A 20543-nucleotide genomic window follows, 5' to 3' on the forward strand; every position below is an offset into this window, starting at 1 on the left:
TGGAAGAGATCTGCACAAGAAGCTAAGTATGGGGAGGGAGGGGCAAGCAATAAACATGAAAGTGACACCTTTTGAGCAGAATACTCCACAAGTCTTTGGCTCTTTAGTGTATAGCCTGAGTGCTATCATTTCATTCTTTTCCTGGAGGAGAAAACCTAAATTGGCAGCATGTAAAGGAGACCCAGTTTTGGAATATTTTAAGGAAGTTCCTTTACCAGTGGGTAGTCATGTAGAAAATCATGATTTAACTCTAGTCTTGCTGACTAATGATTTAAATCATGATTTAGATTGATTTTATTTAAATCAAATCCACCCTGCACAGTGTGCCACAGACTATCTGGCAGCCTGGCCTCATTGGGCCCTGCTTCCCTAGCCTGACCCTAACTGACCCTGGCTTGTTCCTGGCCCCAGGCCATTGACCCCAGAGCAGTGGCACATGGACAATGATCCACCAAGCATGTTCAGGGACTCCTTTCAAGATGAGATAGAATCAGCCTTTTCAAATGTGCACAATGTGTTGATATAACTCAACATCAATGGAGCATTTCCAAATACTGATTATGTCTCCTTTGAGAGAAAAAAAAACCCACTGCTGCCACTTTCTTCTTGAAGGTTTCTAGTAAGGCTTTCTAAGCCAGACACTTCGTGTCTGTCACATCCACCCTCTTCTCTGGCTTAATTGCAAACTACACTCTGCCACATGAGTATGCAAACATGCCTGTCCCTACAAAAGCCTACTGAATTATTTCCATGAGTCTGAAACAGAAAAGATTTGAGTCAGTGCCATGGCTGCAAAGGACAAAGCAAATGCTCCTTGGCAGGTTGATTACTCCTAGAAGAGCCTTCCCAAATATGGTGCCCTCCAAATAATTTGGACCACAGTTCCCAGAAGAACCTGCTAACATGGCTTAATAGGGACGGATCATGCAAGGCACCAGGTGCATGAAGACAGGGCTAGCTGGGAAAGCCAGGACTGAATCTTGGACCCTTGCTATGTAAGGCAACCGTTTTACCACTGAATGATGGTCCCTCCAGAGGTGTGACTTTTTTTCCTGGTGTAAGGCCTCATCCAACAATCAGACCTAGGACATGCTTCACCCAAAGCAAGAATCATGTTATTAGGCTAATCACAATATTGGGAATGTACCACCAACTCATTAAATTTGGAATATTCATTGAACATATCCCTGTACAGAATCTTTGCTGAAAAAAGTAGAAAAGCCTTCTTCAACCTGGTACCCTTCACATGTCTTGGACTACAACTCCAATAGTAGCTTGCTATAGATTATGAGAGTTGCAATCAAATACATCTCAAAGGTTATAGAAGGTAGGGCTGCAGTAACAGCTTTACAAATACAGCACAACCTCTTCACTAGCTTTATCCTGAGCAAGACTTAGGATGAATAGAAGACATATGAGAAGTTCTTTCAGGAAACTGTGAGATTGTCCTTATACGCAAGAAGCTGCATGTGTTTTTAAGAGCACATTCTATTTGAAATATCTTTAAACCTCCATGCTTGTATTTTATGGTCAGCCTATGAAGGTCAGAAGAAGCATGAAGGGAGAGGGAGGCATGGGAACTCTCCTCTTGCCTTAAAAAACACTTAGCTGACTGACTTTACCTCTCCAAATGCAGCACCTTGAAGTGAGAAGAAATGAGGTTGAAGCACTGTGAAGTGACATGCTATCTCAGCGGTGCTTGTTTCCTCTCCTCCTTGACCTGGGAACAACCCCAAAAGCTCATCTCCAAAGTCAGTCTGACAACCTTGTAGATGCAGCTGGCATGATTCTTTCTGCATTGGTCACAAAGTGAAAAGAGGGGGATTCAAGTTGCAGTTATTTTCCAACCTTGTAGCTGGGGATCCAAGCAATGCATGGCTGCATAGAGAACACACAGATGTGAATGTTTTGTGAAAGTAGCTTTCCTTTTATTGTTATTGTTTTTTTACTGATACTCCTACAGTAGAACTCTTGCCCCCTGTCTAGACTAATAATAATATCTACTCTAAGGACTTATAGATGGTACCATCATGGCTTAATACTCTTTTTAACAAAGAACAAAACTTTCAAGGTCAAAATAATGTGAAAAGACAGGAATGGTCCTGGCCAGCTGCCTTCTCTAAAGGTATGCATTCCTTAAATGTGTCGTCAGTTCTATTCATTTACAGTATTGCACATTTGCCTTGATCCAATAACTGGAAGAAGCAAGATACATTATATGTTGAGCTCTCACACAGAAACAAGAAGACATTGTGCAAGTCTGGCAGAAACCCAGTTTTGGGGGAGCAAGTTGCAAAACTCAGAAATAAAAATTGATAGAAAAATGTGCTTGAGATGCCTAGTAATTAATAATTTTGTATATATGTATACAAAAGGTGAGGTGCCTTAAGAATAATTAAGCGTGGCACGAGATGTGAAAATGGGCTTTTAAATATCTAGTGTGAAAAGAAAAACATTTTGCATGTCAACATTTTACATGAAGACCTACAACAATGGTCCCTTGCTTTTAAAATGTCTAGGCTGTCATGCATGAGCAGGAGAAAGCATTCGAACTGTCTTCAGCACACCAACTTCTTCCACTTTTATTCAGCAACCTATGAAGCAACCCTTTGACTGGCCCCTGCTAAGTGTGCCTTCCTGTTTGAGACTGATGGGGCTTTTAGAGTCTAAACAACCCAGCAGCTAACCCATAATTTATTGCAAACAGCCTGGAGGTCTGGGTTCAGATGCCACATTTGGCAGGAACCAATTGTGCAATACTGAGTTGATCATGGGTTGTGACAGAAGAGATTGGCATGACAAGTTTCATTACATGGAAACAGCCCCTATAGTAAGCTTGTGAAAAGAATGCTATGGAAGGAAATGCAAGTGCACTGGAAGATTTGCTTCATGATTGTATCCAAGTTATGCAAAATAAAAAGTGTTTTAATTGAACCAAACATGGTCCCAATTCCTCACACTAGGTTCACACAACACAACACACACTCAGGGTTAATCATGGGTTAAGTGTACTTTGTCACAGGTTGTTGTATTGTGTGAACCCAGCCATGCTAACAAATCATAATGTGTTAACCCATGAAGAGAACCTGTAATTTGTTGTGTACAGGCTGGAACACAAATGGAATTTTAGGCCTTTTCTCAATCTAAACACGTCTAGGATTGCACCTTAATTTATTCTTCCTGCCTGCTACCCCAGTTGTCCTTCTTGTTCCACATACATTGATACAAGCACAAGGGTCAGTCATGATAGTAACTTGTTTTTAAGTGAATGCTTCTTGTTCCAAAATATGCAGAGCATTGCAAATGCAATAGGTCAGAAAACCTTGGACTGGATTCAGACATAACTACGCTTGGAACAGGCCCAATGAAATCAATGGGACATAACTAAGTGACGACTAACATGTAGCATTGCATTCAGTGGGTCTATAACAAAGTTTGCCAATCAAGCACACATGCAAAAGAGATGATGAGCAATTGTTTATCTTAGAAACATAGAAACATAGAAAACACAGCGAGCCAGAAGGGGCCTCCCGGGCCATCTAGTCTGACCTCCGGCACCAGCCGCTTTTATCCAGATAATTTTTATTGACCAACCAAAGCCTGGAACTGTAATTATACCTCCTTTTTTAAAAAGTAAGTTTTATTATAATTATTTTCTACAAACTAAAAAAAAAGAAACTAAAACATCAATCATCAAAGACATCAGACCTACTGGGTCAGCCCCCCGTTTTTTTTTTATAGCAATCCGTAGACATATTCAAATCTAAGCATTTTCATATTTTCTAGCCAATAATAAAAAGAGTTCCTAGTTTGATAGAAGTATATATCCTCTTTCTCCTCCAGAGACAAAGTCAGCCTATCCATTTCAGCACAGTCCAGATTCTTTTTTAAAATCAGTTCATCAGTGGGTGGTTCTTCACTCCTCCAATGTTGGGCAAATACAATCCTTGTTGCAGTAATTACATATAGAATCAAATACGTTGCTTGTTTATCAACATCATCAGACACAATGCCTAATAAAAAGACTTCTGGTTTAAATATTAAAGATGTTTGTAACATTTTCTCAAGCCATTTATGTATTTTAGCACAATATTTTTTTTGCCTTATCACAAGTCCACCACATGGGATAAAAAGTATCAGGTTCATGTTTGCATTTCCAACATCCATTTGACATATTTGGAAACATTTTTGCTAGTCTGTTTAGCAATAAGTACCATCTATAAAACATCTTATAAAGATTTTCTTTATATGAGGTTGCTAAGGTTACCTTGATATTTCTTTCCCACAACTTTTGCCATTTTTGTAACTCAATGTTATATCCAAAATTGTATTTGAACCTTATGCCACCAAGAGATATCAATACCTTGCTCTTGTAATTCTTGGTTCGGTTTCAATCCTCCATCATTATCCAAAATATCATCATATCTCACAATCATATCAAAATTCAATGTGTTTGGATATAGAAGAGCTTCCATAGGCGAAAGCCATCTTGGCAACTTAGTGTACAGTTTGGTCTTTAATTTTTCCCACATCGACATTAATGACTTTCTAATATAATGATTTAAAAAGCAACCATGTGCCTTACACTTCTCATATCACATATAAGCCTGCCAACCCATTTGCAAATCGTGCCCTTCAAGATAAAGGATTCTCTTATTTCTTAAAGTTATCCATTCTTTTAGCCACCGTAAGACAGAAGCTTGATAATACAACATCCAGTCAGGAAGGCCAAAGCCTCCGTTTCCTTTGGCCTCCTGAAGCATTTTAACTTAATCCTTGGTTTCTTCCTTTGCCATACAAATCTCAGAATTTGGGTGTTTAGATCATCAAAAAAAATATCAATTTTTATGGGAATTGTTTGGAATAAAAATAAAAACTTTGGTAATATATTCACTTTAACTACTGCTATTCTTCCCAACAACGATAATTGCAAATTAACCCATTTTTCCAGATCACTCTTAATTTCCTTAAGTAGTTTAACATAATTATCTTCTTTCAATGTAGTACATTTAGCTGTAAGAAAAATTCCCAAATATTTAACCTTTTTAACAATTTGAAGATCTACTTGTTCCATCGAAGTCATATTCTGCTCCAATGTAAGATTTTTCACTAGTAATTTCATCTTTTCTCTATTTATTTCCATCCCAGTAACTTCACCGTAATCTTCTATCTTTTTTAAAAGTTTAGGCATTGTTACCAAAGGTTCCTCTAGAATAAAAACTAAATAGTCTGCAAATGCTTGCAATTTGTAGCTTTCATCTCTAATTCTGGCACCTTTAATATCCATATCTTCTCTAATATTTCTATTTAACACTTCTAATGCAATTATACCTTCTTGTAGAACTGGACAGACTGCCCACCCACTTGTCAGAAAAGCACAAGTTGGATGAATGCAAGGAGGAGCTGTTTGCTTGGGTTTAAGTGCAGTTAAGCTTTCCTTTCTTCTTTTCAAACAAAGCAAAATAAAACAGGTTGGGATAAGGGAATTCTGTCATGCTATCAAAACAAGTGACATCCTTATATGACAGAAAGTTTTGCACCAGTGCTACAAAGCTGTATCCACTGACATTTCAAAAGAATGCATTTGGGAAATTTGCCCCTGTTTATTGAGTCTGCAGTTTCAGTTGGACTTTGTTTCTCCAGAGAGGAACACACAACTTCTGCATGCATAAAGCCACATTGGATTGTGGCCCAATTCTTTAAACCATCCAGATGAGCCAATATTTGCTGAATAACACAAGCAGCTTGGGGGTGTTCCTCGACCCGGAGCTTTCACTAGAAGCTCAGGTGACAGCAGTGGCGAGGAATGCTTTCCTCCAGCTTCGGCTGATCCACCAGCTGCGCCCCTATCTGGAGTACGACTGCCTCACGACAGTGACACATGCATTGGTGACTTCCCGTCTCGACTTCTGTAACGCGCTCTACATGGGGCTGCCCTTGAAGACGGTCCGTATACTTCAATTGGTTCAAAATAGAGCTGCCAGGCTGCTGACGGGGACTGGGTGTTGTGTTCACATGACTCCAGTTCTCTGTCAGCTTCACTGGCTTCCCATTGAAGTCCGGGCCCAATTCAAGGTGTTGGTGATGACCTATAAAGCCCTAAACGGCTTGGGTCCTGGTTACCTGAAGGAGCGCTTGCATCCATATATGCCCAGCCGCCCCTTGAAATCGGCGGGGGAGGCCCTTCTCCGGGAGCCCTCAGTGAAGGAAATTAGGAGGGTGGGTACTCGGAGGAGGGCTTTCTCTGCGGTGGCGCCTAAGTTATGGAACGTGCTCCCCAGAGAGGTCCACCTGGCGCCGTCGTTATTTTTCGGCACCAGGCGAAGACCTTTTTATTCAAGCGGCATTTTAACTGTTAATATTATTGGATTTTATCTGGCCAGGGCGGCTTATTTTATACTGTATTGTTGTATTTTTAATTTAATATTTATATTTTTAATTTATATTATAATTATTTTAACTTAGTGATGTAAGCTGCCCCGAGGCTTCGGCGAATGGGGTGGCATAAAAATGTTTTAATAAATAAATAAATAAATAATAGCCCAGAAATCATATAAAGAAAAAAGTGACTCTCCCATAACTGTTATTGGCATGGAATAGGTTTCTGATGCAGTGCATGACAGCACAAATCCTTAGTTTGTCTTTGCTGAAGGAATCTTATTTCCTCAAATGTAATTAATCTGATTTTGTGTTGCAGTGTTTTTACAACAGAGGCATTCATAAAATGAAAACAAACTCTTAGCTATCAGTATAGGTCTTTGTTGAGCAAGTTAGAGCGCTCCCCCCCCTTTTCTCAAACATGCAGAGCCGCTTTTCTCTGGAAATTTCCTGCCCTAGTATAAACATTTGAAAGGAACTGCTGCAGATTCATCTCTAACCCTAACCCTAACCCTAAAACAATTTTGCAAAATCTGCATTTGCAGATCCCAACTGCAGAGCCGGGGTAGGGAAGGGAGAGCAGAAGCTGAAGCCTGCTTTTTTGCCTTTGGTCCTATAACAATGCACATAACATTCTTTCTGCCATCTGTCAGATCAGTCAGACTTTGCCAGACTGCATACAAATCCTAAATTAACTCTGTAATTATTAACCTGCACAACTATAATAAATATGGATAGGGCTATTCTTTAAAGTAAACAACTGTGCATGTGTTTTGTGCATATATTTTCATCTCTCATTTTAGTGCTGTTGACTGCTTTAGTAACCATAACAATTAATAGTACTAGCTTATAAATGAAATGCCACTTACTTTCAGAGAGAAGAATCAAGCTTCAACTTAACTGCAGTCAAAGTGTAGTAATTAAATAAAATTTCCATTAAATTCATACAATGAAAAAGTCAATAATGCTTAATCAATCACGGTATCCTTATGGCCATTTTTTACAACTACAGCTACTGATGAAACAGGTGCCATTTCTCATTTTTATCTCATTGACAAGTAAAGCCAGAGCAGGGAAGCAACATTCCTAGAATCACCTGGCTCTTCCACCAGTACCAAGGCTCAAACACATAGTTGTTTGAGCTTCACTAATTCCCACTACCCAAGACCCAAACTGTGCCGTTCTCACTCACCTTTGAGCCATGTTGACCAATGCTGCCCTGCTCTCCAAGGCAAACAGACTCACAGTAGATTAGACGCTTCAGACACACTTTCTAAGTGGCAGCTTGAGGAACTGAAACTCTTGGCTCAACCTTCAAGTGGTTTACCAGCAGGTGCCTCCCCATCTGACTGGCTGAGAAGGAAGGCAGTGGAGAAAGACTATCACAAACAGAGAAACTGTACTGAAAGGGTGTGGCTGGCCATGAAACTTTTGTGATAACAACATTTATTCTCTAGGCAAAGTTGTTTCAATATTACAAATATCTTTGTAACAAAGATGTTACAAATATTCTTTCCAGCGTCAGAGCAGTTTACATTATACATAACACATTTAAGTGTATGTTCTTTATTAAAAAAAATTGAGGGGTAATACTTTTTAGCCTAGATCAGTTATTCCCAAAGTGGGTGGTACCATCACACTGGAGGAGGTTGAAGAATCCATGAGAGCAGTGAGGAAAAAGGGGTGGCAGGAGATTACGGTAGTCCCTGGGTTGTGAACAACCTGTGCTTATAAATGCACTGGCTTCCATAAATCCTATAAGGATATATCTCATGAAAAGCCATGAATATCTCTAGGAACTACACAGCCACTTATAGATAAATTATATAAATTATAGAGATATTCACAGCTTTTCATTAGAGATAGAGATTTGCTAGGGATTGCCAAAGCACAAAATATCTCTAGGGAACTATTCAATATGTTTAGAGAGGCATCATCAATTGCAGCCTAGCTCCCTTAAAAAAAAGAGTATTTATGGCTTTTAATTCCTCAGTGTCTGCTCCAGCACACCCAAGCCAATGTGTTTTGGGGCACGTGTAAAGTGTGTAGTTCGCTTTCGGGTTTTTTTAGCATTTGCCCTTGTAACCAGGCCTCTGCTGCTACAAGGCCATTTATGATGTGAAAAAGAACATGGTTATACAAACAACCCATGAAGCCTACTTCAAGAAAATGTCTCCAGTGGCACCCCCCACCTCACAACAGCACAGTCAGACCCTGATTCTCCAGCACCAGGTCCATCTCCATCATCATTAGTTAATGTTAGGCTTATGGTTACCTCAAGAATGTTCTAAACTGTTTTAAGAACTGTTTCTTTTATCTGTTTTGACCTGAAGCTGAAACTGTACTAACAGACAATCTGCGGCAAGAGTGCCTAATCACTCCATTATTCTGTTCATATTCTACTTGTTTTTTACCTCCTTAAGGTATACTGTATATCTTTCACAACTAAATTGGGGAAGCAGGGAAAGTATAGGACTTCTAAATGATGAAGGGACCTACCTATCTGCCCTCTGCATTTTTTCATATTCTACATATCCAAAGGAAACCTGACTCCCCTCCAAATCAGTGTAAATGAATGTATACAGATCATCATGAAAACACAGTTTAATCTTGCTCAAGGCCTATAACTTTGTCCTTAAATATAATGTTGCTTTTGTCTGATATTAGCACAGTGTTGCCAATTGCAGCACCCTAAAACATTCCAAAAGTAGTTGGCCAGAAGGAGGCCACACAGGAGAAACACCACAGTCATTACTGTCCCCGAAAGGAGACGGGATAAGAACAAAATGAATTTTGTGTAACCCACAGCTAACAAGCTAACCTGATCTTGAGTACAGTAATCAAAGGGAAACCGGTTATAGCTGCCATAAAAGTTGCAAATGTGCAGGGAGTAGAACGTGGCAACCCTGTGTGACTCTCAAGCAGATAAGAAATAGACATAGGAAATGTCTGGTCCTTGACAGAAGAAAAGACTCTTGAAGCTAACAGCAGTGGGAATGTGGGGACATTTATGTACTGATGCATTGGATGTGTATTAGGTGACCTAATCGCTTACCTACAGTATAAACCGCATGTACTGGAATACAACTGTCGAGACACTGCTTTGGGCTGCGAATCCCCTTTCATCTGCCTTTATTCTATCATGCACTAGAATAAAGCTGGTTTGGCTCTAAGTCTCATCTCAGGCTCCTTTTGACTCGGGTCTGGGGTCCACCCGGAATTGCCCTAGCTGTTAACTGGCTGAGTTCTGTAACAAGAAGATGCAAGGGGATCAACATGTTCCTTTCTGGTGCTCCCACTAATGGCTAAAGAGCTAGCCAGCCCTCTGACACATTCCAGAGATGCTGAGAAGGTTGATCAAGCATAGCAGGAAGCTGGACATCAGTTGGAAGGGGAATGGTGGGATGTGGAACTGAGAGAGGGATATTTGCGTTTTAAGAGATACAAATCCTACAAGACATACCTAGACATGGGAAATTGTGTTGTTCATGGACCAGGGATTGGGGACTAGGTCTTCTTGGCATGGGCTACCATCACAAGACTAGCACATTTGTCACTGGGTTTCAACAAACTTACATGGCCAATCAGTCCTTGTGGGTACAACAGTGCCCTATCCTGGCTGTGCATTACGGAACCACAACTGTTCTGTGTCAGACTTGCCCAGAGTGTCTTGAACACGACCCATGCAGTAGGGGGTTGGGCAGACTACAAGGGGTTTGCAGAAGGCAACCAAGAATGACTCCCCAGGGGTCTTCAAAAATGGGAAGAGAATAAAGGTGGGGCACTATTTTATTTGTAGGAAGAGATCTTATCACACACTTCCCCCAAGTTGGTATGTGAATGCTCAAACACACACACCCCATGTATCATCCAAGTTTGGTGAATTGCCATATAATTGCCCAAAAAGGGCAACTAAGTTGGAGAAAAGCATACAGACAATTTCACCCCTCCAAGAGGATCTGGAGAAAATTATTTAAAAACCCATCTGCAAGCATCTTGAGGAAAATGCAGTGGTTAGAAACAGAGAAACAGAGAAAAAGAGTGACACAGAAGGGGCCTCGCGGACCATCGAGTCTGACCCCTGGTTCCAGCCGGCTCTGCTCACAACATGCCCACCATGTGCATGTCTAGCTATTTTTGAACACCCTCACCAATGGGGCCTCAACCATCTCCTGTGGAAGCCCATTCCATAGCCTTGGGGTTCTAACTATCAGGAAGTACTTCCTGGCATCTAAATTGAACCTTGGTTCCCTGAGCTTTGCTCCATTGCAGTGCGTCCTGCATTCCTCTGCGGAGGAGAACAGGTCTCTACCCACCTCCATGTGACACCCCCTCACATATATGTATGTCGCCAACAGATTCCCTCTGAGTCTCCTCTTCTCCGGGCTGAAGAGACCCACTTCCCTCAGTCTCGCTGCATACCCCATCCCCTGCAAACCAGCCACCAACCTTGTGGCCCTGCGCTGCACTGACTCTAACCTGGCTATATCCTTCCTGTAATGAGGGGCCCAAAACTGAACACAGTTCTCCAGTTGCGGGCATACCAGAATCGTGTAGAGTGGTAGTAATACCTCTTTCGATCTAGAAGCCACACTTGTAGCTATGCAACCAAGCGTGGCGTTCGCCCTCTTGACCACCGCATCACACTGCTGACTCATGTTTAGCCTGCAGTCAACCAGCACCCCAAGATCCCTTTCACAACTGCTGGTCTCCAGTCACTTGTCCCCTAACCTGTACTTATGACACCTATTCCTATGCCCCAAGTGCAAGACCTTGCACTTATCCACATTGAACGCCATCCTGTTGTCTCTTGCCCACTTCCATAGTCTGTACAGATCCTTTTGGATCTGGAGTACCTGCTCCTCAGTTGTGGCCACTGCTCCAGTTTTAGTGTCATCTGCAAATTGGATCAGCAGACTGTTCACCCCTTCTTCCATGTCATTAATGAAAAGATTAAACAGGATCGGCCCAGGACAGAGCCCTGGGGGACCCCGCTTGTCACTGGCTGCCATCCTGATGAAGCCCCACTAATGGTTACCCTCTGCTTTCGGTCTGTCAACCATGCCCTAATCCATCAGACAGTGCATTGGTCTATCCCAAAACTCCTCAGTTTCTCCACCAGGATATCATGGGGCACTTTGTCAAAGGCCTTGCTGAAATCCAGGTATACCACATCCACTGCATCCCCTCCATCTAGCCACCTTGAAATCTTGCCGTAGAATTCCACAAGGTTTGTCTGGCAGGACCTGTTATCGTGGAAGCCATTTTGTGTGGCTGCCAGCCTCCCGTCCCTATCTGGCATCACTAGTGTCGTGAGGTCATCTTATGTTTCAATTAACTCACACAGCAGGCCGTATATCAGCTATAAACTTTTATTGCTGCTTTCTACAAGATTTACAACGCAACTGATAAACTCTACTAATGAGCCTCTTGCCCATGCAGTTGCTGCCTCTTTCTGAGTTCACTACGAAAGCAACACGTGGTATCAAACCTTCCTGTCTCATCTTTCCGCATGAGGGCGTGACAGAGCCTTGTCCCTTCGTCATGGCTCTGTCTCGTCAAGGCTCTTCTGTCCCAGGTGGATGATAATTCTCCTGCTGAATCCTGTTCAGCAGCTTCAGAGTCTGGAGCCGGGGGTGCATCTTTCTCAGGCAGTCCAGAGCTGGAATCAGAGGGAGCTTCTCTCTCAGACACTTCCTCCTCGGTCTGCGGGGGGGTTGCGTGCTCAGGGGCCAAGGGATGAGGTGGATGAGAGGTTTCTTGCTCAGCAGCCAGAGAGTCAGGCTGTGTCTGGGCCGTCTGAGCATTGGTTCTCAAATATAAGTCTCCTTGGTCAAATGCCAAACTCTCACTGCCAGCTCCTGTCTCTTCCTCGCGAGTAGACGTCTCAGCCGAGGCGTTATGCAAGACAACGTGATCTCTTTCCATTGTTTTTCCTACAATGGACGTAAGGCTAACTGGTCTGTAATTCCCCATGTCCCTTCTACTACCCTTTTTGAAAATTGGGACCGCTGACACCACCCTCCAGTCCTCTGGAATTTCACCCGTTCTCCACAAGGTCTCAAAAATGGAGGCCAGCGGGCGTGAGAGAACCCCTGCCAACTCTCTAAGTACTCTCAGGTGTAACCCGTCAGGACCTGGCGCCTTTGTAATGTCCAATGCCCTGAGGAGCCCCTCGACTTCAAGGGGGGTGACTCTAATCTGTGCCCCTAAGTCCCCAGCCTCATCTAATCTCCTATGCGGATATCCCCCGTCCTGCTTTGGGGAGAACACAGAGGCAAAATAGTCATTTAGCATCTGTGCCTGTTCCCTCATATCAGTCACTGGATCTCCTTCCTCCTTATTTAGTGGTCCCACCACTTGTCTCCCCTTCCTCTTCCTATTTACATGCTGAAAGAAGCCCTTCTTGTTGCTCTTGATATTCTTGGCAAGTCTCAGCTCGTAATCAGCCTTAGCCTTGCGAAGAATCCTTCTGCAATGGGCCTCCTCCTCCGGGTATACCCTTTTGTCTATTTGCCCCAGTACCCATTTCCTATGGAGGTTCCTCTTTCATCTAATCCCTCTAACCACCTCCTTTCGCATCCATGGCGGCACTCTCCTCCGTCTCCCCGCCTTACCGACTAGAGGTATCGTCAAGGGTTGCGCCTCCAAAACCTCCCTTTTGAGTGCTATCCACCCCTCCTCAACTTGCTTACCTTCTAGTAACCTATCCCAGGAGACTTTCCCCAGTCTGGCCTTCAGTTGGCCAAAGTTGGCCCTCTTGAAGTCCCAGCTTCTAGTGCTCGACCTGCTGCACGTCCCCAGTCCCCTGAGCTCAAAGCAAAGGATGGAGTGATCACTCGCATCCAGAGCTCCCCTAATCTGTACTTCATCTATCAGCTCCTCCCTACTGGTCAAGACCAAGTCAAGGATGTTTCCCCCCCCTCGTCACCTCTCGGACCCTCTGTGTGAAAAACCCTCCCTCTATAGCTTCTAGGAAGCAACGTGACCTGGCTGTCACTGCTGAATGAGTCTCCCAAGTAATATCCGGGAGATGGAAATCTCCCATAATTTCTGTGTCTCTCCCTCGAGATATCCTTAGAATCTGGCCTGTCAGGACATCATCCAGGGTCTCAAGTTGACCTGGAGGGCAATAACATACCCCCACTGTCAGGTCTCTTTCCCTGTCAAAACCCCTAAGTTTCACCCAGACTGCCTCTACCGAATCCCCATCTGTGCTGCATTCTATCTCACTGCATCCTATCCCTTCCCTGACGTATAAAGCCACACCCCCACCCCTCTTTCCCTTCCTGTCCTTTCTACAAAGATGATACCCGTCTATGTTCGCATTCCAGTCTTGCCTTTCATACCACCAAGTTTCTGTGATCCCCACCAGGTCATACCCTCCTATTCCCAGGAGAGCGTCAAGCTCTTCCTGCTTATTACCCATGCTCCTAGCATTGGTGTCCCTGCACCTCAACTCCTTCCCACAGTTTCCTTTCTTTGGAGTCCCCAGCCTCCTCCTTCCTCCCATCTTCCCTGATATCAGCCCTCTCTTTGTAGGAGTCCTGTCAGTCCCTGTAGTACCTGTAAAACCCTGGTCCCAGAGCCCTGATCCTCTCCTCACACTTGTCCAGTGCAGACAAGTTTCTGGGGGGGCTGAACCCCTCCCCCCTCCTGACTCAGTTTAAAGTCTTCCAGACAAAGCTAGCTAGAGCATCTCCAAAGGACCTTTTCCCCATCTTCATGAGGTGCAGCCCATCCCTTCTCAGAAGTCCATTGGCAAGAAACCAGGTGCCGTGGGTGAGAAGTGTTCCTTCTGGCACCACATCCTAAGCCAATTGTTCACCTAAGCAACCCTCCTGTCCCTGCCTGGCCCAAATCCTCGGATCAGTAAGATAGGCCACTTGGGCCTTAAGGTCCCTGTGTTTCTTCCCCAAGGCCTCGAAGTTCCTGGTGATCCCACCCACACCTTGCCTGGCTACATCATTTGTGCCCACATGGATCACCAGAAGCAGATGGTGACCCCTGTAGTGAACAAGACACTCCACTCTATCCATCACATGCCTGATGTGTGCACCCGGCAGGCAACAGACCTCCCTTGCCTCAAGGTTGGGGAGGCACACAGCCACCTCAGTGCCCCTCAGCAGGGAGTCCCCAACGTCACCCACCACTGTCTCTTCCCGGTGGTGGTAGGCGGCCTTGCCCTGGACCTTGCCTCTCCTGCAGCGCCCCCCTTGCTGCTTGTGGTCCCAGGCTGGGGGTCCTGCTGGTCCCCCAAGGCCTCAACAGCACCAGCCTCCCCAAGCAGAAAGAACCTGTTTCCCAGCTCCAGATCGGTGCCAGGAGAAGGAGGAAGCCTCCCATGTCTCCCCAGCTGTTCCTTTCCCCGGTTTTCAGGGGATGCCATATGAGGCGAGACTGAGGGAACTGGGTCTCTTCAGCCTGGAAGAGGAGACTCAGAGGGGATATGTTGGCGACATACAGGTATGTGAGGGGATGTCACATAGAGATGGGTAGAGACCTGTTCTTCCCCACAGAGGAAGGGAGGAAGTGCTCCAACGGAGCAAAGCTCAGGGAGCCAAGGTTCCATTTAGATGCCAGGAAGCACTTCCTGACAGTTAGGACCCCGAGAGTGTGGAATGGGCTTCCACAGGAGGTGGTTGAGGCCCCATCGGTGCAGGTGTTCAAAGATAGGCTGGAACTCCACATGGTGGGCATGTCGTGGGAGGAGCTGGCTGGAGCTGGGGATAGGACTAGATGGCCCAGGAGGACCCTTCTGACTTGCTCAGTTTCTATGTTTCCTCCTTTGACCCCTCCCTCAACCCTCTGTCTGGAGGAGGACTGCTCCCGGGGGGCCTGGAGAGCTCTCTTAGCCCTCAGGCAACTCACCTCCTCCTCTAGGAGGGTCACCAGGGCAAGTGTATCCCTGCCTCTCCTGGGGGAGAAGGGCGAACATGTCGCAGCTGAAGCCAACATGGATTTATCAAAAATAAATCCTGTCAGACTAATTTAATTACATTTTTTGACTGGGTAGCCTCCCAAGTGGACAGAGGAAACACTGTGAACATAACCTACCTAGACTTTAGCAAAGTTTTTGACATAGTGCCACACGATATTCTGATAAGCAATAAGCAAAAACTGAACTAGATGGGAAAACTATTAGGTGGATCTAAAATTGGCTGCATATATATATATATATATATATATATATATATATATATATAATAAACTTATATTCCGCCCCATTCGCCAAAGTCTCGGGGCAGCTTACAAGCATAAATCAGACACGAAGAATGATCATCAATGGCACCTTTTCAAATTGGATGGAGGTAACTAGTTCAGTGCCACAGGGTTTGATCCTGGGCCCAGTGCTCTTCAACATCTTTATTAATGATTTGAATGAGGAAGTACAAGGAAAGATAATCAAATCTGCAGACAATACAAAACTGGGTGGAGCAGCAAACACTCTGGCAGACAGAATGAAGATCCAGCGTGATCTTGATAATGTTGCTGGGCTGAAAGCAACAGAAAGAGATTCAATAACGACAAGTCAAGTCCTTCACCTTGGAAAAAGAAACCAAGTGCATTGATATAAGATGGGGAATATGTGGCTCAACAGAACTAAAAAAGAAAAATATCTTGGCGTTATTGTGGACAATAGGCTAAATATGAGCCAACAATGTGATGCAGTCACCAAAAGGGCAAATGCTATTTTGAGATACATTAACAGAAGTATTTGTTCCAAATCACAAGGAGCAGTAGTTCCCCTATATTCACTAGTCAGACCTCACCTGGAACACTGTGTCCAGTTCTGGGCACCAAGACTTAAGAAAGATGCAGCTGAATTAGAAGGGGTCCAGGGGAGGGCAACAAAAATGATCCATGGTATGGAAACACTGCCCTATGAGGAGAGACTGAGAGAACTGGGCATGTTCAGCCTTGAGAATAGAAGACTGCAGGGGAACATGGTATCACTCTATCATACCTCAAAGGCTGTCACAAAGAAGAAGGTCAAGATCTCTTTGCTGTGGGCCAGGCGTCCCTTTCCAATGAAGGGAATCACTCCAGCAATTGCTAAAAGAATCTTTATTCCAAATGGCTACAAAGTATTCAGAAACACCGAATATACACTCAAGGTAGAAAGCTGACCTCTCGCTCTAAGGAACGTCACCCCACACTTCACTTATGAACCCTTCGGGGCCTGTCTCTGGGGGACGGTGCACTTTGCACATGCTCTCGCCACTGCTCCTCGAATCACATCTCCAATTGCCCCAGCTGACGAGTATGCCAGCGTGATCAAGCATCGCAGCTCAGCATCACCCTCAGGAGCCTTCCTGGCCAGCTCTCTATTGGCTTCTTTCTCACAGTGAAGAATAGTATCAGGCTCCATGTCTGTCCTTCAAGTGTTCTGATCCTGTATTGTCTCAGTCTGCCCTCCTGGGGGTAGTTCATCACCTGGCGTTCCACTAGTCATAACATCCGTAGTATCAGGTGAGAGCTCTGCACTGTTGCTGGAATAATAATTAACTCCTCTTCTAAGCTTGAGCCATGGGTCTCACCAGAGCCCTCACTCTCTTGTGCATGCATGGGAATCTCATCCGAGCACACGTGCATGACACTCTTCTTGCTGATACCAGGACACGGAATAATCAAGTCAAGCTGTAACAACCCAAATTCAGGCTAGATATCAGGAAAAGTTTCTTCACTATCTGAGCAATACGAGACTAGAACCAGCTGCCTAGAGAGGGGATGGACTCTCCCACACTGGAGACATTCAGAAAGAAACTGGACAGTCATCTGAGTGGGATGGTGTAGCCTGGTGTCCTGCAACAGCAGGGGGTTGGACCTCATGGCCTTCATGGCCCCTTCCAACTCTACCATTCTATGATTCTACTTGGAGGTATGTTTCTTCCTATCTGTGGTGCAGGCAGAATAGGCTGAACTGTAACTAGACCCCAGTCTGTGGTTGAAATCCTAGCAAATGACACCTCTGAGACCCTCAGGATGACCATCAATTAAGTTTTCCAACTAAGGAAAGCAGTTCTCCAAAAAGTGGGATCTCTGTGGGGTTTTAACTAGATGGACTGTTACTTTAAGATTGATGATAATGGAGAGGTACTGTGGAAGCTGGTTGATCAGGCCCAATATGCAGCCCATATTCAAGCTTCAAGTAGCATCTCGGTGTGGCCTACGTCTTGGCTACCTGGCTTCGGGAGTTACAGCAGGCCTTTGGATAGTTCTCGCTGCCCTGGTGTCTACTTGCTGCAGTGTCCAGTGTGTCACTGCCTTGATACAAATCCTTAGAGATTGCTTTAAACCCAATCTGCACAAAATATACAACGAATATCATGAGATGCAGGCTAGAGAAAGCTAGAGAAAGCCAAAGGTGTGGCATATCTCCCAAGGGGGAAAACTGATGAGCAAGATTAGCTATATTGAGCGCTTAGCGCTCCAAGGCTGCACACATTGATCAGGGAGTGGAAATACACAGTTATGCTAATGCATCAGGAGCGACAGCAGACAAATAACAAGGTTACAGCCTCACTTACAGCCTCAAGACTCCCTCTAATCCATTTGTTTGTTTACACTGTGGCTGAACCCTGAGAGCAATTTAGAGAGCCAGCCTAAAACCTTCCCCTCTCCCCTCCCCTCTTTATTTGGTATGCAGGAAAAAAAAATCATAGCCTATTAGAAAGTGCTTATTATGTGAAGTGTAACTCTTTAATGTGCTAATGTATAAAAGTACAAATGGGGGAATTCTCAGGCATGCCATCTGGAATGATTTGTTGACAGATGATTATTCTCGAGAATAAACCTTTCAAAGAAAACCTTCCCTTTTTGTATATTTTTGGACATACGAACATCAGGACATGGACCTAATTTGGTCAAAGCAAGTGTTTCTTAAGTGTTTTATATGTATAGAAAGGTAAAATAACATACAGTAAGACAACCATTTGGCTTATTCATGTGAACTGACTTGCATACAAATTGGACATAAAGATGTTCTCAGGAACGGAACTTGTCCGTAACCCAGGAACTACCCATATGGATTACTACTACAAAGGAAACAAAGAGAACAAAAAGGCAAACCTTTGTGAAATAGGACCACTGAGGAGTCTGCCTTGCCTGCCCATCCCCAAAGCCCTGCCATCTGCTACAGTGCCCCCTTCCCAATGCCCTGGTGAGAGCAGGGATGACAGAGGAGGGGAGAGAGAGGCCGGGCAAGCTGTGACACAGCTGTGGCAGGACCCCCTCCCTGCAGGGCTGCTTAAGCCAGCTGGTACCCAAGACCATCCCCACCGGCTTTGCCATTATCACCGCTGCTGCTGCTGCTGCTGCTGCTGCTGCTGCTGAGGACTGCCAAAAAGTCTGCCCCCCCTCCCCCCGCCATGCAGACCTGCAAGCTAGCACTCACCATGGGGCCCCCACCCCTCCCAGTGAGTTGCTTGATTTGGAATGCCAAGCTAAATATATGACCTGCAGATTTTTCCTTGAAGTATCCCAACATACTGAATGGTAAAAGGGGAAATTGTTGGCTAGCCTGGTATGTGGTCAGAAAGTGGCTCCTGAAGGTGCTTGTGCCTTTTCTTAATGATGGGATGGGACTCAGCTCAGGCAGGCTAATAAAAAACCCTGAGGAGCTTGTCCTCTTTTGTGGTTCTTCTCTGGCCATTTGTGGCTAATTATTGTGCAGGCATCTTGCTGCATTGCATTTTGAAAGAGGGAGCAGGTTCCTGCCCTGGGCAGACTGCCACTAGTTGGCTCCTTGCAATGCATGTCTACTTAAAAGTAAGCACCACTGAATTCCGTGGGACTTCCTGCCAGGTAGGTGTGTACTGTATTACAGTCTTAAAAGAGAAAGGTTATGCAAGCTGAGCCTTTTAAAGACTTTTATTGTGTTGATTGCATTTATTAACTCACTAAAGGTACCTTGGGATTTATCTGTGCTCAAAATTGTATTATTAAAGCAAAATTTATTATATTAAAAAAAACAAGGTACTATACAATATATAGCCACTCAAGAACCTTGTCCAGGAAGGGAATATTTGCCACCATTCTTAGAACTTTCTGGGTCCAGAGAGGGTTTTTTAGGAGTTTCTGGTGACATGGGATTACTCCTTCTTGGAAAGACGCATTAATTGCCTTTTATTAGGTGACGGGGAGGGAGGCAGGGTAGAAATCCAGTAAAGACATGACTGAAATACAGTATAGTATGGTACAGACCTGTTGAAGCATCGCGTCAACACCATCAAGCTGTATTGACTGGAACTCATCCAGAAAACTTGACAGGCTGTGCTCTAGATATCTTGCCTGCTTCCACTCTCTGCAACCTCGCTGAAGCCGCAAGAGCAGCTCCAACCCATAATGCTCAGAAGAAGCAGGAAGCCCCTCAAGTTGCAAACTCTGTTTAGTGGCTAAGTGCTACACATCACCTTGCACAAGAATGCCTTTGATGTGATTTTGTAAGGAAATTTCTTTGTTTTACCTAGCCACCCATGTGAAAGAAGGGAAGGAGTTTAACCCTAACTGGATGGGTGTTACAGAGAAAACTTTAAAGAGCTGTCTCTCACAAGAGAAGAGGTATGTATGAACAATGGGAAAAATCTGCAGAGAGGACATGACACAATAGTACAGCAAATATTGGTGATAACAGGATATTGACATGGCAATCAGAAAGGCAAATGAATCATTACAGGTCCTGGGTGTAAGCCTGAACATGTAAGCAAGCATGATGACAAGAAAAACTGGTCAGAACAGCTTTGTCGCTGCTAGCAGAAAAATGTCCATCATTAACTTTCCTTGGGAATCACATTCTGCAGGAGAGTAACTTTGCAATTAAATGTAGCAGGTGCCTCAGGTGAGCAGAGAGTCCCAGTCTCTTAAAGAAGCAGCTGACTAATAACTCTTCAGGGAAAAAGAAGGAGCCTGGCTTGGAATTTTGTTTCTTTCTGGCCAAGAGGAGCAGGGACACCACAAGTTCAGTTTTATATCACAAAGGTCAACCTTTCTCTATAAAGTTTTATTTGGATTTCCCCAGTACTTGCTATTTTTTGGCTTTAGCTGTTTTAAACTTTTATTGTATTTCTGATACATATTTTACATATCTTAATTGTATCTTATTATCTGTTTTATGGGTAGTTGTAAACCACCCTGAGAGCTTTGGCTGTGGGATAGTATAGATA

The sequence above is a fragment of the Varanus komodoensis genome, unplaced genomic scaffold, assembly GCF_004798865.1.
Source record: "Varanus komodoensis strain SLA01 unplaced genomic scaffold, ASM479886v1 scaffold69, whole genome shotgun sequence".
Lineage (NCBI taxonomy): Eukaryota > Metazoa > Chordata > Lepidosauria > Squamata > Varanidae > Varanus > Varanus komodoensis.